The 17,870-nt window shown below is 36.0% G+C and overlaps 1 long non-coding RNA gene across 6 annotated transcripts in view; it reads right to left on the minus strand.

Annotated features, from left to right (window-relative positions):
- Positions 1–17,870, minus strand: part of LOC118169110 — a 177,645-nt gene that overhangs the window by 5,859 nt on the left and 153,916 nt on the right. For 5 of the 6 annotated variants that reach the window (XR_004751926.1, XR_004751924.1, XR_004751928.1 and 2 more), the window contains 2 exons: positions 5,694–5,790; positions 1,725–1,831 (listed from right to left, as the gene is read on the minus strand). This is a non-coding gene — a long non-coding RNA (uncharacterized LOC118169110). Of the gene's footprint in view, positions 1–1,724; positions 1,832–5,693; positions 5,791–14,512; positions 14,640–17,870 lie in introns of those variants that run through there. The other variant, XR_004751927.1, reaches the window with a different exon arrangement.

Below are 17,870 nucleotides of genomic sequence, written 5' to 3' on the forward strand. Positions count from 1 at the left end.
CAAAAAAAAAAAAAAAAAAAAAAAAAAAAAAAAAAAAAAAAACACAGATTGGCCCACAGAAGAATTTCAATAAATGGCATTTTGTAGTAGCATGGGAGCACTCTCAGATATTTGCATGTTTGTTTTCATTAGAGAGAAGTCATTAGAATACTTCATTTCATAGATTTGTTGATAATTTAAAAGCAACATGAGACTCTCAAGTAAACATCACTGTGGGCAGAAAAGAGCAGAAATAAAGCTTTACTTCAGGATTTTTTCTAGTGAATCTAGACGTACTGAAACCTTACTTCAGAACTTCAGTCAGAATAAGAAAATAATAAAAGGGAATTTAGATGCATGGAAAGAAACTGCTTTGGAACACTGCTTCCTTCAAATTCTAACGGTTCCTCAAATACTTCTCAATAATCATATCATAGTTTCAAAATTTGTGAGAGTAATCATTTCTTAGAAGACAATTAGCCTACATAGAAGACATTAGCCTACACGTGATTGTAGCAGCAACCTGCCTCCTAACTGGAACTAAATCAGCTTGTCACATTTGGACACATTTTGCTATGGGTGGAGTTACAGTCAAGATAATTTTCTTTTCATGTGTTTTAGCTCCTGCCCACTCCCTACTATGTCAGCAGTAAGCATAACTGTGGCGTCTCACAATTCCCCTGACTGGTGCCAGCTGGACCGGCCACAGTAGCAGCATCTCGGTGTTGACTGCTGGCAGCGTAGCTCTAGGCATGGGATTTCTCATAGCTAGGTTAGGATGCGACTTCACAGATCACTTCCTTGTTGCTGTCCTGCATGAAAGAAACTGAGGTATTCAATGAAAATTTCCTGTTGTTACTCATCTTTACATCTTTTCCAATTTTGCAAGACCTTACTTACTGCAATATTTCACCTGTATTTGTAACAGTGTGGGACATACAGATTGAAATAGGATTCCCCCAGACTCGAACCAGAAGTGTGTCCTTTCATCAGTTCCTCAAACACTTTTCCCTAATAGTCTCTCAAAGTTTCATAGTTTGTAGCAGATAAATGCTGTAGCTGCTTTACATTTCAGAGACAGACACAAAAATGTTCTTACAGCATTTTCCCCCAGATAGAAACACAATTAAGTACACTGTCACATGTATCATTCCAGTTTCATGCTTCTCATCTTTTCACTGTTCTACATGCTTCTGTGATTTTTCTCCTGTATGAAACAAATTACCCTGTGGTTTGTGTTTAGTTCTTCTTAAGGTTTTTCTTAATTCTTTACTTATTTAAAATCATATCTCCTGACTTTGTTAGATTGCTTATCTTTTGCTAGGGAGATCCCATCTTCATTACAAAGAGAAATTGTTTTACACCCCATATATTTGCGTTTGGTCTGTTCAGAGTAGAATCATCTCCTTCATGACTTTACAGCTGGTTACAACTGAGCACAAGCTATACCATTAGGTCATGGTTTGTCCTCCTTTTAGGACAGCTTACCACCAGCTGCACATTTTGGCCTGCCATTTGTAAAATCTGCTTCCCCGCTCCCACACACTTTTTTTTTTCTCTCTCTCTCTCTTTTTTTTTTTTTTTTTTTTTTTTCATTTGGGGGACCCATTTAATAGAACTGTCTGAAATGAAAATGATTCATTGACAAGGTAGCTTCAGGACCTGTCTTAGCACCTACCTATGTACTCCACCATTTCCCAAGGGACAATTAGATTAGAAGCATGTTATTATTTCTAAAAGCTTACCTTCACGTCTGCATATAAGGTTGTACTTCTTATTTGTTCTGAAAATACTGGTGTTTCAGATTGTTACAAGGTTTCCCCAGCAATAAAGAAATAATCCAGGGTGTTTGCTGTAAAATAAAGCAGAATAAAGCAAAATAAAATATATAAAAACATAAATCATACATCTGAGAACATAGGCAAATATGCTAATAAATGTGTAGTGTTTAGATGTACACATTTGAGACAGATTCTGATTTTTTTGCATTCAATGCACTGTAAATGAATCAAAGCCAAGATAAAGGGGTAAATCTACTACACTTGAATAAAGGTAACTAACTCCTGATAAAGAAATGGTTTCAGAATTATTCTATAATCCAAAAATTATTTCATCCTGCCATAGTTTTTCTGTGCTTGTAAAACATATATGATTTTATCACTGCAGCTGAGATTCTTCATGATTATAAGTTTTTACTGATCACATTGCTCTCAAAGACAACACAAAGAAGCATAGAGAAGCTGGAACTGGTAAGGGCATAGTCTGAATTTGACCTCTTTTGAATGACCTATACTACTGTCTTGGTTCAATTTCTCTTACCTCTTAGAGGCTATCAATTGGAAATAGAAATCTGAAATATTAAACTGATAATGCGCAACTTTAATTTATTTCAGACATTATTGTACTGTATCAATTTGCACAGCTCTGAGAATCAGTCTGTGTGAATTAATGATGCATCTCCATATCTGCATGGGAAAGATAGAGGGCTGTGACAACGTTTACATCTGATACTATTAGAGTCTCTTCAATGATAATCATTAACAAGTCCATTAATGAGAATATATTTCCCTGAGGCACTATGGCCATTTGGCATTGTAATCTAAATCTATAGTCTCCAGAAACTCTATTTGGAAGGCAATGAAGTAAGTCCCTGAGCTATATAAAGGTTATCAGTCAAATTATCTCACTGAGCAAAAAAAGATGACAGAGACTTCATTCAATATTGGCAGTATAGAACATTAAAATGTTCAGTTGTCTATTTTTGTAAACCAATAACTATTAATGCAGTGAAAAGCTAAATCCTGTATTCCAAAGGCTTTGAATAACCAAACAACAAATACTCAGATCCTTAACTTTTAAAGGGTTATATTTAACTGGAGTAACAATGGTAAGAAACTCATCACACTGATTATTTAAAGTATCTAATAACAATGACAGACTTGTTAGAGCACAAATCTTGTTGGCCTAAAATCTGTACCATAACTTATTTAGATATGACTGAATTAAGAGCTACTGCACTATGCATTTCTTTATTGCTCAGCAGATGAAACAAGGGTTCAAGGAACAGAATAGTTACTTTCATTCTATTTTTTTTTCCACTTTAAATAAACATACAAACTTATTTCTATCCACTTTGAAACTGGTTTCACCTAAAACACAGTGATAATCATTCCCCCTACAATGTGTATCTAAGTTGACAGCTTCACTAGCAACAAATATTATGGGAAAAATAGACAGCTGTTCCCAAGTCCTAATATTTACTGAAAGAAAGAAAGTTGGTGGGCATCATTGCTGGAATCTCTTCCTCTACAACTTTAGAGCAAACAGAATTGCAGACTCCTGGACAATACTCTTGGCATCCTTCATCTATATTAAATGAAAAGCTTGCTGAAGTCAAGAAAATGTAAGTCTTCCTTTAAACCTGTATAACTGAAGAGGATTTTTCTTAAACCACCACAATATCATATCCAGTTATTCTCATTAAAAGTCCCTTCATGAAGGCACAACTTCCCTGGATATCAATATTATGTAAAGCAAAATAAATTATGCCCAAAGTACAAAGAAAGAATAGTTTGGTGTACTGAAGCTCTGGGTAGTCATTCCTAGAAAACATAACCTAATCAGTATCCCTATAGCCTCTAAGATCTCTGCTAAACAAGTCCCATATCACCACAGATCTGCCCTGATCCTGAAGGATGTTGCTTTTGAGGATAAATATCAATTTATCTTGAAAATATTACAGAAGTTGAAAGACAACTAGCAATAAATTTTTATTTTTTTTGATTATACTGCAATACAAATGTAAACAATTTCCGTAAAGAGTTATCACTGATCATCTGTTATTTTTGGGATTATTAAACTATTTTTTTCCCCAGCAATAAAATCTATTGATTTAGAAGCTGGTTGTGCTTTTCACTCCATGTATCATGAGGAGATCCTGTATGGAGATTGACTGTTAGCACAGAATTGAATACTAATGTCTTTTCATATTTTTTATCATATTCATGACAAGCCCTATCCTTTATTAACATGCTGACATGAGAAATAAATGTGGAGGAGATTGAATCCTACACCTGTTTAATCTGAGATATATATTTTTTGTGTGTGTGTAGCCACTGTGAGAAACAGAGGAATGAACTAGACAAACCTTCAGTTTAATCCAGTGTAGGAAATTCTGTGTAAGCAATACCTAGTTTATCAAAGCCTTAAACATCTTCTGTTTCCTTGTAGGTCTCTCTCAGACACGTTGGGTTATTACGTACTCAGCTTGTGTCTTTCTTCAGTTTCTTTAGCTGTGTTACAATTTCAAGATTAATTTCCTAGAGTGAAAAACATGCTTTAAAATTTCATGTATCATATACTGCTCTTAGCTGTAAGGGAAACATTAAGACCATCAAACTTCAAAAGCTATTATTACTTTCTAAGAATGTAACATTTAAAAACAGAACTTGAAATTTCAAATAACTAATATGTTATAATTTACTCAGTGAACTTCAAGGTCAGTTCTAAGGAACTGCTTGTGAAAAGTTACATTTAGAAATGTAAAGCAAGTCTTGTATTATAAAATACAATGAAGTGTTTTAAAATCCAAATCCCTCCACTCTCTCAAAAGGAACAGATAATTTTTTCTGGAAATAAGCACACTGCTAGATTCAGACTGTTTGCCAAATCTGAGTCTGGATTAATGTTTCAATGTGAAGACATAATACCTTAGAAAGAGAAAACAAACATAATGAACCTGACAAGAACAGCAATGCACATGGGTTAGCCATGGGAACAAGAACTGTACCAAAATTAATCACTTCTAGAAAAGTGCAACTCATTCACGATCATCTTAAGCAGTTGCCAATGATGAGGATAACTTTCAACATTAAGCAATACAGTAGATAGGCTCTAAAAAAAACATGCAAAGAGATTAAAGAATGGTGATAATTCTCCTCATATTCAGCTGAAGCAGTAAATAGTGATGAATTTTCTGAAACACTGAGAATCACATGTCAGCACACAAAGGTACTTGAACCGTATTTGTGGCAATTCACAAGAAAACTTGAACTCAAATTTCCCAACAAAATGTTTCTTTCCCAGTATATTCAGCCACCTGGGGTGTTCTAACAGTGTTGCTCTCATCCTTTGTTGCACTGGCTGAGCAAAATGTCAGGCAGAATTCCATATCAACGCTTCTGCGAATGCAGTTGAATTCAAATTCTTAACAAAAGTATTTAAAAAATACTCACTAGATTTTCACCATCCCTATCACATATTTTTTTTTCTGATATGCAGAGCAGTACTTGCTTTTCTTAAACAATCAACTGATATATATATATATATATATATATTTTAACTGGCTCACAGGAACTTCAGCAAACTACTGTATCTGTTGTCTCAATAGGTGCTTACTATCTATGTATGAACATTAATTTGACACTTTCAAATTTAAAAAGAGACATAACTTAAGATTAATTGAATCATCTTTACAAGATAATTTCTCTAATGTTTTACATACAGTGCAGCATTACAGTCTCCAAGTTCTATTTCAAGCAGGGTATTAAGAGTTGTCTGCTTTTGTGATCTATTATATTCTGCTTTAGAGTATACTAATGCATAACTTGCACTACTGAATTGTCTCCTTGAGGTCTGGCATCTTCTTAACAAGGCCATCTCTGGCAGGAACATGGCTTCCATGGTAATAAAGTAGCAGAGAGATTTCTAATTACCTTTGGATAGCTAACCTTCATTATTGTTCCGTGACTCCACTGAGTCAGTGTTCCTGGAAATCACTCACCACAGGCGATACCTCAAAGCAGGCTGACTCTGCAAGGCAGGAAAAAAGTCATTTTAATGACTTAGAAATAATAATCAGAGATATACAGAGATGAAATCGAAAAGGAGAAAGAAAACACTGTTATGCAATGATATGAAGATTAAAACAAAGTAAAATAGGAGAGAACAGAAAAAGATCAAGTGGGAAAGCAAGACTAGGTAGAAGGCAGCAGAATGGGAATAAAGTTCAGGGACAAATGTCAGAATAGCTACTCTTGCTTCTCCATAAACAGAGAAGTTGTATGTCAAAGTATGTCAGTCTAGGTACATATACAGACTAATGTCAGTTTGCTGTACAGTATCTGTCTCTCTAGTCTTCCGGGGTAATTTCACAAGTCAGGCTCAAGCTCTTCCAAAAAGTTGACAAACTGAAGGGTACACCAGTTTCTATGGACAACTGCTCCCTGAACTGTGTAGTTTTGTAAGAAAAACAAACAAAACAAAATCTGACTCTCTAGATTGGCCTTTCCAGGTCTCCAAACACACTTCTGTGCAAATCACATGGCAGCCCACTTTTGGGAGAGAAGTTGGCAGTTGCTGGCAGTTCACAGTCTCAAAAAAAAGCTTTTAGTAACTTGTTCACTTCCCTGTATCTGACTATAAACAAACCTTTTGTTATCCTCTAAAATACCAGTTGTACAGGGAGTACACAGAGCTTCAGAAAGGATTATATTTATGAAGACTGTTGCTGCAAATATTACTTTTACAGTCTCAAATGTCATCTTCAAATCTAAACACCTGCAAGTGTCTGATATGGCCACATCAATTCTGATCGGATCACCCAGTAACAAACTGTCAAGTGTTGCTGGTTTTGTGGCTGTGTGCCCTTACCCTTTCCTTTCTGTAGTCTGCAACAGCTTTCTGGGAATATATTATTCCTTGGGAAGTTTAAAATCTGCACTTGTCTTTTCAATGAAAGAAAATATTCATCAGCTTTATAAACAGTAAAAAGGGCTGTAAACATATTCACAGAAATGAAATGGAGCAATTTTCTTACTGGTTTCAATGTAAATAACACAGTACGGGACGTGCAGAACTGACTGCAGATCCATGCTTTTTTATGCGGTTGGCATACACACGATGCACTTCGGAAAAATTGTTGTTGCAAATGCTGTTTGACTGACCAAGTCATGAAGAAAAAATAATTTTATCATTTGTGCCCTGGTTTATTGTGGTAGCATCCAATTAAATAGTGGTCTAAAACCACAGCTTCCCATAATCTGACAACCACCACAGAGTACATATAACCTTTTTAAATTTCAGAGTTGCTGCTAATGTTTAGACAAGTATTCCAGTCAAAATATTTGCCTTCCAAAATTATTTTCACAGTAATGCTTCAGTGAACTTTGGATACTTATGATCATTCATGTTCCCAAGTTTCAAGTGTGATCTGAAGTGACCTGCCATGGAGAGACAAATCTTCATCCCTGATACTAGTGCCATACAGAGAACATGGGGACAAAGAAACATCAGACAGCAGAAACCTTTCTGCTAGACTGTGAGATATTGTCACTCCTGAACCAAGACCTCAGCCGAGGCTTGCTTTTATCTATATATTTTAGTTTTGGGAAACTGTAGAGAAAAAATGAAGTAGAAGGACTACATGAAAGTCTCCTGAGATTGTCAGATATTCAGCACCTTGCAATGGAAGAAGGGTTGAGAGTAGGACTTGGGTACAAATTTGGATCTTAGAAAAGCACTCCAAACATTTTGTTTAAAATGCTTTCTTTAGAGAGTCAGTTAATTTTTCCATTTTTTACTATTTTTAATTAGTCGACTAATGCAAGAACTGACTCCCAAATAGGACAAAAATGTGTATTCCAACAGAACAAGGCATTTTCTAAAACTACTTATGCCTTTTTGGAAGGAAAGGAATTTCAGAGGTCTGAGATGAGAACTAATTAATTTTTAAATAAACTCATTTAAGTTTCTTATACAATGTCTTGTCTAGAATTACTTGAATCTTTAGCTTTATCCTAGCAACCAATTGCAGCCCCAAAATAACTTTGTAGACTGTCCTCCCATAGGTAGTTTTGAGTCTTTTGAAATAACAAGTACCATGTGGCATAATTACAAAGCACAATTTGGTAGCACAGAGAATATAATCGCACAGTATTTCATAACTGAGTCATCCCAGAGACAGAAATTAAAAGTACCAACAAAAAATAAATTGATTGTATGCTTACAATATTCTGGCCAATAAATGCAAGCATCCAACATACTTCACATGTATGTGCTACAAGTAGCTCTGGGTAAATTATGCAGCACCTGGTAAATACTGTTAATTCACTTGCATCTAAGTTAATTACAGATTCCAGCAAGCAATCAGATATGATTAAATTACTTTTTGGGAAACGATCAAATGGTTCAGGCTGAAGGAAGACAGCTTAAAATAGACCTTAAAAGGTAGCACTAATTAGGCAAAATCTTAATTTTACTTATTTTTCAGCTTCAGAATTTTCTTCAGCGCACCACGTGAAAAACAGCTTAATCATTGCAGGGGTTGTACAGATAAACTGAAAGCAGAATTTTAACTTCCCATGGAGAATTTATTTTGACGTCCTTTATACTCCAAAAAGTATTTGCCAAAACAAAACAAAACAACAACAACAAAAAAACAAGCTTTGAGAAAAAACCATCTACCTGTTCTTACTGAGTTTTCATAGTGACTTATGACAACTGGTCCAGATGCTGTGGTGAATTCACACATCAACTTCTTTAGAAAGACATTAAAGTTAGGGACTATTGGAATATTCTGAAAGCAAGAGGTGGAAGAAAACAGTTAAGCAAGCAGCATTACTTGAGAAGAGATAATAAGTAGGGAGAGGAAGGAGATGGGAGATCAGGAACAATCTGGAGTCATTTGGGAAGCTACTTTCAATAATGCAATATGCAAAATGATTAATATCACCCAGAATATAAATGATCTCATATCTGTCTCTGACATCGTCTCTCAATGAGACCCATTTTCCATTTTGATTAGAAGTTACCTGTTCCTCCCTGACTTCCCTAATGCTCTTCCCCTTCTCACCTATTCTTGGAACTGTCATATTTTCACTTTTTATTGCACCAGAATATGCCTCCTTCAGTAACCTCAAAACACCTTCTTTCTGCCTCTTGTTTCCAATTCTAAGCACGCTAGAGACTGCAATTAATCCGAAAAAAAAAACAAATGAACAAGAAAACCCATAACCATAGTTTTCAACATACAAGCCTAACCCACAGAAACATTTTACATTTACATTTTACAGAAACAAATTACAACCACCTCCTTCTTCTGCAGTAGAAAGATCAACCTCTGTACCTACATCACCAGGAAACTGCCTGATTAAAGATCATGGGGTAGCAAATGCGTTTTTAAGTGTCACTAATGATAGCAAAAGATAACTTTGTACACCCAAGTACAGCCATGCTGTAATAACCACTATTAACAATAATTGCCACATTTTTCCTGTTTGATACATTAGGTCATTGCATAAAGACAAGAGACGTGCCTATGGACAGGTAAATCTCGGTTTATATTCGGGATCTACCTAATACCATGGGATCGTTCAATCTCTTATAATTGCCAGGAAAATAAAAGGTGTATTTGAAACCTCCAAAAATGACCAAATTTGTTTTATGATCAAGAATAGCGTGTACATGGTGCAAGCTGAACACTTACAGATATAGCCAAATACATGTCTTGTTTTTAATAATGTACTAGTAACAGTTTTTCCATTCTTCTCTCTCAACAGAATAAAACCATTTTACCACACCAATACTTTATCTTGAAGGGGAGTACATATAGTTTAACATAAAGAACCGAGAAATGTTAAAATAATACTGAAAATCTCTGGTTTTATGAGTTGCTCTAGCTACAGCTTGAGTTGCTCTAGCTACAACTCAGGCCTTTGGAAAACACCAGCAAAAAGTTCATTTACTCAGCAGTATATTTTCCCACCTGCAGCATACAATTTGTTCATCAGTTTTCTATTACTGAGCCCCAGAGTGCAGCACTTCAGATGAAGACAGAAAGGACAAAGTGTGGGTGGATAGACATAAAGTGTTTATATATGCCAGGCTGTCTGATCAAAAAAAAAAAAAAAAAAAAAAAAAAAGGAATTACTCATAAACGGGACTTCTGAGACAAGTATTAGTATTAGACACAACTTTGCCTCCTAGTTCTGTGAAAATTCAAGTCTCCACTCCATTGCAGGTAGAACTAGCTTAAATAGCAAATTAGAACTTTTTTTTCCTTCTTCTGTTTTTCATGACTCATCTGCCACTGATAGAGGGCTTAGTCTTGCAAGACACATCTTTAGTTGTGCACTTCAGTGTGACAGATCAAGGTCTGCTACTGCTACATTTAGCAAGATCAGTTCCTTAATGTAATTGATTTGCTGGAGGGGAATGTAGAGTTGCTCCCAGAGGACCCTTGTGAAATTAATCCATCAGACTGAGAGAAGAATGGATGGTCTCCCTGTCCTAGGTGGAATCAAATCCCTTTGGACAACCTCAAATCTTTCCATTAAAAAGTACTTGTAAGTCCCAGGGATATAAAAGTACAGCTGAAGATCTTACTGTATTTTTCTTTTTAACAGACTGGTTACATCAAAATGCCAATATTTATAATGAAATTGCCAGTTAAGGAAAACTTGTGAGTATCACAGGAAAATCTTCCACCCCATACCTGCCTAAACAACAAGAGGTACTGAATATGTTCTATGACTAATAAGCTGATAATAAACACATATTTTGATACTAATAAGGAGCTCCCCACTTCTAATATAAACTTCTATATTTTCATGTATAATCATATATTGAAATATACATTGGTATATATATTGATAGATTTATATATGCCAGCTCCCCTTGTGTATTATATATATAAATACGTGTATAGACACACATTTTAAAATGTTACACGCATGAAGAGATAGAAGGAAATGCAAATAAATATAGGCTCTATTACACTGGAGTAAACCTGCTGACTTATGTGCCTACTGTACCAGTCCTCATCTGTGAATGTCTACCCCTCCCTCCTTTTCCCAGAGACCTCCATATCATACAAGATTTGCACTCAGTTTCCATCTTTAAAACAAATTTCACCTAAAAGGGGCATCAGTACAACTTTCCGGTCACACATTATTTCTGTAGCTCCTCCTGGTAAACTCCCTTTCACTGTCTGGAGCATTATCATTTAACCCTTTAACTAAACAGCTACTAAGCTCTTTGGGCTTTGGAAGGTGCCACACCCAGAAATAAATCTTAAAAAAAAAAATAAAAATTAATACATGGTAGGACTGATGAGAACAGCAACAGTTGCAGATGTGCGAGGGCATGAACACTACCAGCACAGGGAAGTGAATCAAATTAATAATTTTTTCATCTGGGGGAATTAAGTTGATTTATCAGATCACCTCTACTTTTCTTTTAAATATCGTCATTCCACCTTCATAAGAACTACAGCACACATTTGTGTGCACACAGGTGAAAATGTTAAGCATGTGTATTTCTCTCTTGTTTGGAAGCTGAAATTCACATCTTTGTTTTAAAGGGCACTACACATCATGTATTACATAATTTGACTATGATTTCTTCCAGAAATAACATTTGCTGTCAGTTAACACCCACTGAACACTATGGAAATTCAAAGAAAAACAGCCTGGGAACATTGCAGCTGGCCCATAAACAGGCCCATGTGATACGTGTGTCTTTTCTCTCAATAAACAACTCAGCCACAGGGAAGCTGTCATGGAGCAAGGTACAAATTTTAGAAAATTAAGATATTCTCTGAGAAAGACTCCTACTCTTTTAATGAAACTGATGTTACAAGATACCTCTTATTTTACAGCCATGGCTTTTGAGCCACTTGTTCATAGCTAAGCTTCAAAGATGCATTGAAGTCAGTGAGCAGGTACCAGAGATTAACCAGAAACAGACCTAAAAGAATAATAATTATATATATATAATTAATTGTATCTCATTTCACACCACAGACTTAATATTTTTTGTCTGCAACTTCCTACCTTTTCCATAATACCCTTATGTCTGTCTCTGGTGAAAACATCAAGAAGTGCACTCTTGAGCTGGAAGTATGTCTTTAAGCAGGATTTTTTTTCATATGTTAGAGAGATTGCAAATTTTTCTAGATGAACCACTGGTACACATCCAGATCAGGTCAGCAACAACTGATGTAAATCTGGTGACCAGGACTATAACAAAGTTGGTTGTTGGGTCCGTCCCTGCAATGGGTTTGCAGTTAACAGAAAGAGTAATTGAACAGGGATAAGAGCTGTTCTCAGCTTTGAGCCTTTCCCTCTACTTTAGTTACAAAGAACAAAGGCAGAACAAAGAAGAAAACCTTGAAAGGTTTTCTTTTAACTCGATTTAAATCAGGTTTTGCAACAAAGCCTCTAGAGTTGCTATTCTAGTGGTTTTCTTGAACCCTGAACACATCCTTTGAAAGCTGAGATAAATATCTGTAGGTTTTCTTTTTCTTTCCTTTTTCTTTTCTTTTTTTTTTTTTTTTCCTCCTTTGTGCAATTTGTATTCAAGAGAGTAACCAGCATTTGCTTTCTTGAAAAATATCTGATCTTCAAGTCGGGGACAATTCACTTGACACAAGGCAACCCACCAGCGATTCTTCAGTCAATCACATGGACAGCCCGCCTTCCTGTTGTGCTATGATAATCCTCAACTACAATTTTAGGCCTTTTTAAAAAAAGAAATTTAAATGGTGAATTTACGTTACTATTAATACAAAAATGGTACTCTAGCTTTCATTTCAGAAGACGCTGGTTATCCTAAACACTAAAACCATTCAAACCAGCTGCTGTTTGGTCAGACCTGCATGTTTCTGTGCTGAGTTTTACTGAAGGACCTTCTCTCTTACTACTTGCTTATTTAAACATACATTTCATCTGAATTTTAGAAACACAGACTAAAATACATGTACACCTTTTTTCTTTTTTTAAATATATACCTAAATTAGGCTGTACTAATTAAAGTAAAAATAACCTTGTAAAAATCCATTTAACAGTGACATCTAACAAATAAATGTAGCAGAAAGTTGGGGTTCAATTATACATGCATTGCCTATTAAATTACAAAGCCATCTCAGTAATGTTCAGATCCTGTTTACATTGGTTTAATACCATTTATTCTGGAGATAATAACAACATCAAGACCACCCTGATTAATTAAAATCATCACAAAAGTGAATTTTAAACTTTCTTAGCATGGTTTCATTTAGAAAAGCTTTATCTCCATAATACAGGCAATATTATCAGCATAGTTCTTTGCTTATACATACACCATTAGTATCCTCAGAGATCATTCAAGAATATCCCTGAATATACAAATAAAGTGGGTGTGTTTAGACAAATTGGGATGTAAGAAAGGACTTTCTGGTGTCCAGTGGCAGAAGGGTGTTTTAACCCACAAAACAAAACAAGAGAGCAAGTTTCAGTTCCTTCGTTCTGCTTGACACTGCAAAATTGTTTGGTCTTAGCACAGCCCCGTTTACTGACTTTAAAAGAAAAAAAAGTAACAAAAATACTTCATCTCTCATCTATCAATCTATACACTTAAACTTTTTGATAGAGTTATAAAAGAATTTGTTTGAAATTCACTCATAAAAAAACACACAGCCATACTACTACCAGCTAGTGAGCTCCATCTATGCTATAGCATAGCAACAGAAGAATTAAACTGTTAATCAATAGCAGATATTGATTTATTTATGTAGCAGCAAAATGAAAACAATCTCCTTAAATGCACAGGCATGGCTTCCTGAATTCCTTCTTAGTTGTACTGACAAAGACAGACACAGCTATTTAGATCTGTGCTGCAGCAGCAAACCCAGGTCACATCTGTATTTTCTTTCTAAACTACTTGTATCACTGAGATTTATGCCTTACCTGGAGTCTTCCTAATGTTATCTAATTAGCCAACAATTCAAAGTAATCCTCAGGCAAAACTGAAAGAACACACAAGGGTCCAAACAACTTTCTCTTAATTTTTTCTGAATTTATTTTTATTTATAATTTACATTCTCTTTTTGCAACTGTAAGTTTTCATGGAGGTTTTTATTTATTTTATTTATTTGGCAATCAGAAATTTTGAAGAATTATGAAGGAGATTTTCACATTTTTTGGATAAAGGAGTTTGCATTTACTTGATCAGATTGCCAGCTCTCAAAATTGGCCTTAAATATTAAAAACAAAACAAATGTACCTGGTTTAATTGTTTTGATTAACAGCAGTGATTTGCTGATAAATTTCAAACACTGACTGGAGTTTATGAAAAAATCATATGGATATCAAGACTCATTCCTCTCTTATATGAGGTAAATACTGATACAGTGAAACTGCAGCAATAAAAACAGGGAAAAAGAAACCTCATATGACACGCGAATTACTGGAGAAAAGGAAGAGAGGTGAAAAATGCATCTGTGAGAAACAGAAATGGACAAATAAAGCTGTGGGTTAAGGAAACACTTGCCAAGATTATGAATATGATCTAACAAGGTCTTTATCAGCAAAAAGGACCAACTGACACTATGCACAATAGTCATTCCACATTTTTTTTCTAATAAATAAAAAATAAAAAGTTCTAAATTTATTTTGAACATTATTTTTGTTGCAAATAGGCCGAGTCTACTTTTAGTCTTTTTTGCCCAAATGAATGCTCAGTTTGCAGTTACGTATGTCTGGCTTTAGTCACTCACCAACATCTGGCTAAGCGGCTCCCTGTTCTTTTCCACCCTTTTCATGTCACAAGAAATCATTTCTGGGAGATGTGGTCCTTATTTTAATGCTGGTGGTCAGTTATATCCTCTTGACTGATTAATCCTCTGGTAAATCAGAGCAAATAAAGACTGTTATTTCCTCTGACAGTCAAGGCAGGCCCGTAAGTGACAATTAACGGGCGTCTAGGCATGTCTATAAATACCTGAAGGTGGAGTGCAAAGATGATGAAGCCAGGCTCTTTTCAGTGGTGCCCAGTGCCAGGAGTAGCGGGAATGGGCACAAACTGGAAGACAGAAGATTCCCTCTGAACACCAGGAAGCACTTCTGTGCTAAGTGGGTGACAGAGTGCTGGCACAGGTTGCCCACAGAAGGTGTGGAGTTGATGGAGATCCTTGGAGATCTTCAAAATCCTTCAAAATGCCTGAGCAGGAAGGAGGGCTGGACCAGATGGCCTCCAAAGGTCCCTCCCAGCCTCAACCATTCTGTCACTCTATGATGTGGTGACCTGGAAATCAATTATCGTAACCTGTGACCAAGCCACTATCTGCCTAGTATTTTCAGACCTCTGTCCCAATCTCAGTCTTCACCATGAATGGAAATTAATGCTCAGAAAAATTATTCCATATTTAAAAGGAACATTCAAGTTAAGATGTTTCGTAGCAAGGTAGTACAATGTCATGAAAATCCATACCAAAATTGTGTGCATTTTCAAGTTCAAAAACTGACTCACTTTCAAAGCAGTGAAAACTTCTGTAGTGAATGACACATAAAAAAGCAAAAATCCTACACAGTTGACTTAAAAAGCAAAATATATCTCTTGCTTAAAAGCAAAGTGAAATGAAAGATTTCTTGATGTACCCTACCATCCAAAACTTGCATCCTCCACAAGACATTACTAAACTAAGAACAAAAGTTTGACACAAACGTGGTTAGCAAATTTACTGGCACACCCACTCAAAGCACATAAAACACACACTGCTGGGCTTGACGTCAAAAAGTTATAAATCAACTCAACACAGAAAAAAGATGGAGGAATCTGATGTCAGACAAAAAGGTCCATCAGTGACTTAGAAGCCTGTTTTTAGCCACCTGCATGTGCATGGATTACACTACCACCCGTGAATGACATCCATGCTGACACTGTACAGCAGTCTGGGCTTTTAACCTGCCTATCTAGCCAGCCAAAAGCAGTTTTCTGTCTCCATCTAGCTCAGCTGCTATTTATTAATATTTTAATTCTCATTAAAAATACATCACCTCTACCCTGCACTTATGGCTTTACAAGGCTGCTTGAGGCACGTGTACAAGCTACCTAATTCCTCTGAAGAGTTGCTAGCAATTTTGATTTTAGGACTGACAGTTTTGGTCTATTTGCTGGATACTTTGTGGGTATACTTGGTCATTCACAGAATGAACCTGATAAGCTATACCTTCCTGTAAATTTTGGGCAAGAACATTTCTTTCTGTTGAATTTATTATCATGACTCATCATCTTTTCTCTCCGAAGAACAGACTATGATTCTTCAGGGATCCCTATCCCAGTCCCAGCTGTTGTATTTCTTTGGAAGAAAGAAAGTGGCTTCATCGGTGTCCTAGGACAAAGGATCTTTGAAACCTTTCTCTCTTCCTCCACATCATCATCACTTCCACCCACTCCAACTCATCTCCTATATTATCACTGGCTCCCAAAGGCTGACTCCTGGTCTTATCAAACCTCAGCAGCCCACCTTTCCTTTAAGCTCCTTTTCTCAGCCACCTTGTACAGTCTCTCCTTGATATATTGTCTCTTTCTTCCTTCCTTTTAGTTCAAAGGGCTCTTTGCCTAGCAAATCTCCACACTTGCACCTGTACAGTATTTTTGCACAAGCCGTACAACCTGAATAAAGGAATAATTTAAAGCACACTAGAAGATATGAATGGCAGCTGTGCTCTGTGCCAATTAACTTATAATGGGGTTCTTCAGAGCTAAAAGCTAAATGAATAACTTAACATGAGAAAAAAAAAAATAGTAGCAAACAGTACCCAAAAGATCTATCTTATGCTATATTAAAAAGACGATACACATCCTCTAACATATTCATTTTAAAATGCTGATGATTCTATAAGACTTATTGCACAGTGTTGACTTCAAGAGTTGAAACATGCTATTAACATGAAAAAACGTGATTGAGAAAGTAATTCAGAATCCTCAGTCATTTAATAGATGTGTATATCAGTCTTTTCCATTCCCTCACTTGTACATTAGCATTTACCCAATTGCTTTACCTCATAAGATAGACAGTGGGTCAGAGATTGTAGAAGTGAAAGCAATCTAATTTCAAAAGTATCTGCTATTCCCTTATGATTCTTAATTTGTCTTTTATTCTACTGAGCAGATAATTAAAAGAGCTTCATGAAATAAAATTGGCAGACAGCTTGCACAACAAAGATAAATCACCATTGTTACATCCTAACACATTATAAAGACGCAAATAGTATGGAAATATTCCAAAGCAACTACACAGGAACAATTGGCTGACTGAGATCCACCCAGTTTTTCTGCTGAAGTCTTTTATCGAGGAATATACTTTAAATTATTAAGCTGTCTGAGTTCTTTCCTTAGACATTCAGTGCCTGTTCTTAAACACTATCACATGGAAGGAATTCAGTAAAATACCACCAGTCTTGACCTTTTATTAACTTTGGTTCACTACCCCTACTTTCTAGGACTGCTAAGTTTAGCTTGCACTACAGTGGCTGTTTCAGTCCTACCTGTGCAATACCTTTGTTTTCTTTTTTCACGACTAGTTCACCTTCTTATTATACTGTTTAAAGAATACTTTTTTTCCCTTGAAAAAATAAAATAAAACAAACAACCAAATATGCCTCTTAATTCATCAGTTTCTTCATCACACACAAAGCAGTGAAAAAAAGTAACTCTTATAAACTGGTTGTACCTAGACTGTACAATTTGTTTGTATTTGTAAAAAGATAAGAGCAGGGAAATTGGTTAACACTGCAACATACCAATAGAGTTGGTGTGTGCCTTGAAACACTTGCATGAATTACTGATGGAAAAATAATTCTATATCCCCCATTCCACTCCTGTCCTTCTGTACTGGGTCTGGCTGGGATGTTAACTTTCCCTGCAGCAGCCCATACAGTGCTGCGCTCTGCACTTGTAGCTAGGACAGCAGTGGTATCACACCGGTGTTGTGTCTGCTGCTGAGAAGTGCTGGCACAGCATCAGGACTCTCTCTGACCCTCCTAGGGGGTGGGCAAAAAGTGAGAAAGAAACATCAGCAGGGCAGCTGACCTAAACCAACCAAAGGGATATTCCATACCATATGATGTCAC

The sequence above is a fragment of the Oxyura jamaicensis genome, chromosome 6, assembly GCF_011077185.1.
Source record: "Oxyura jamaicensis isolate SHBP4307 breed ruddy duck chromosome 6, BPBGC_Ojam_1.0, whole genome shotgun sequence".
NCBI classification, from domain to species: Eukaryota; Metazoa; Chordata; class Aves; order Anseriformes; family Anatidae; genus Oxyura; species Oxyura jamaicensis.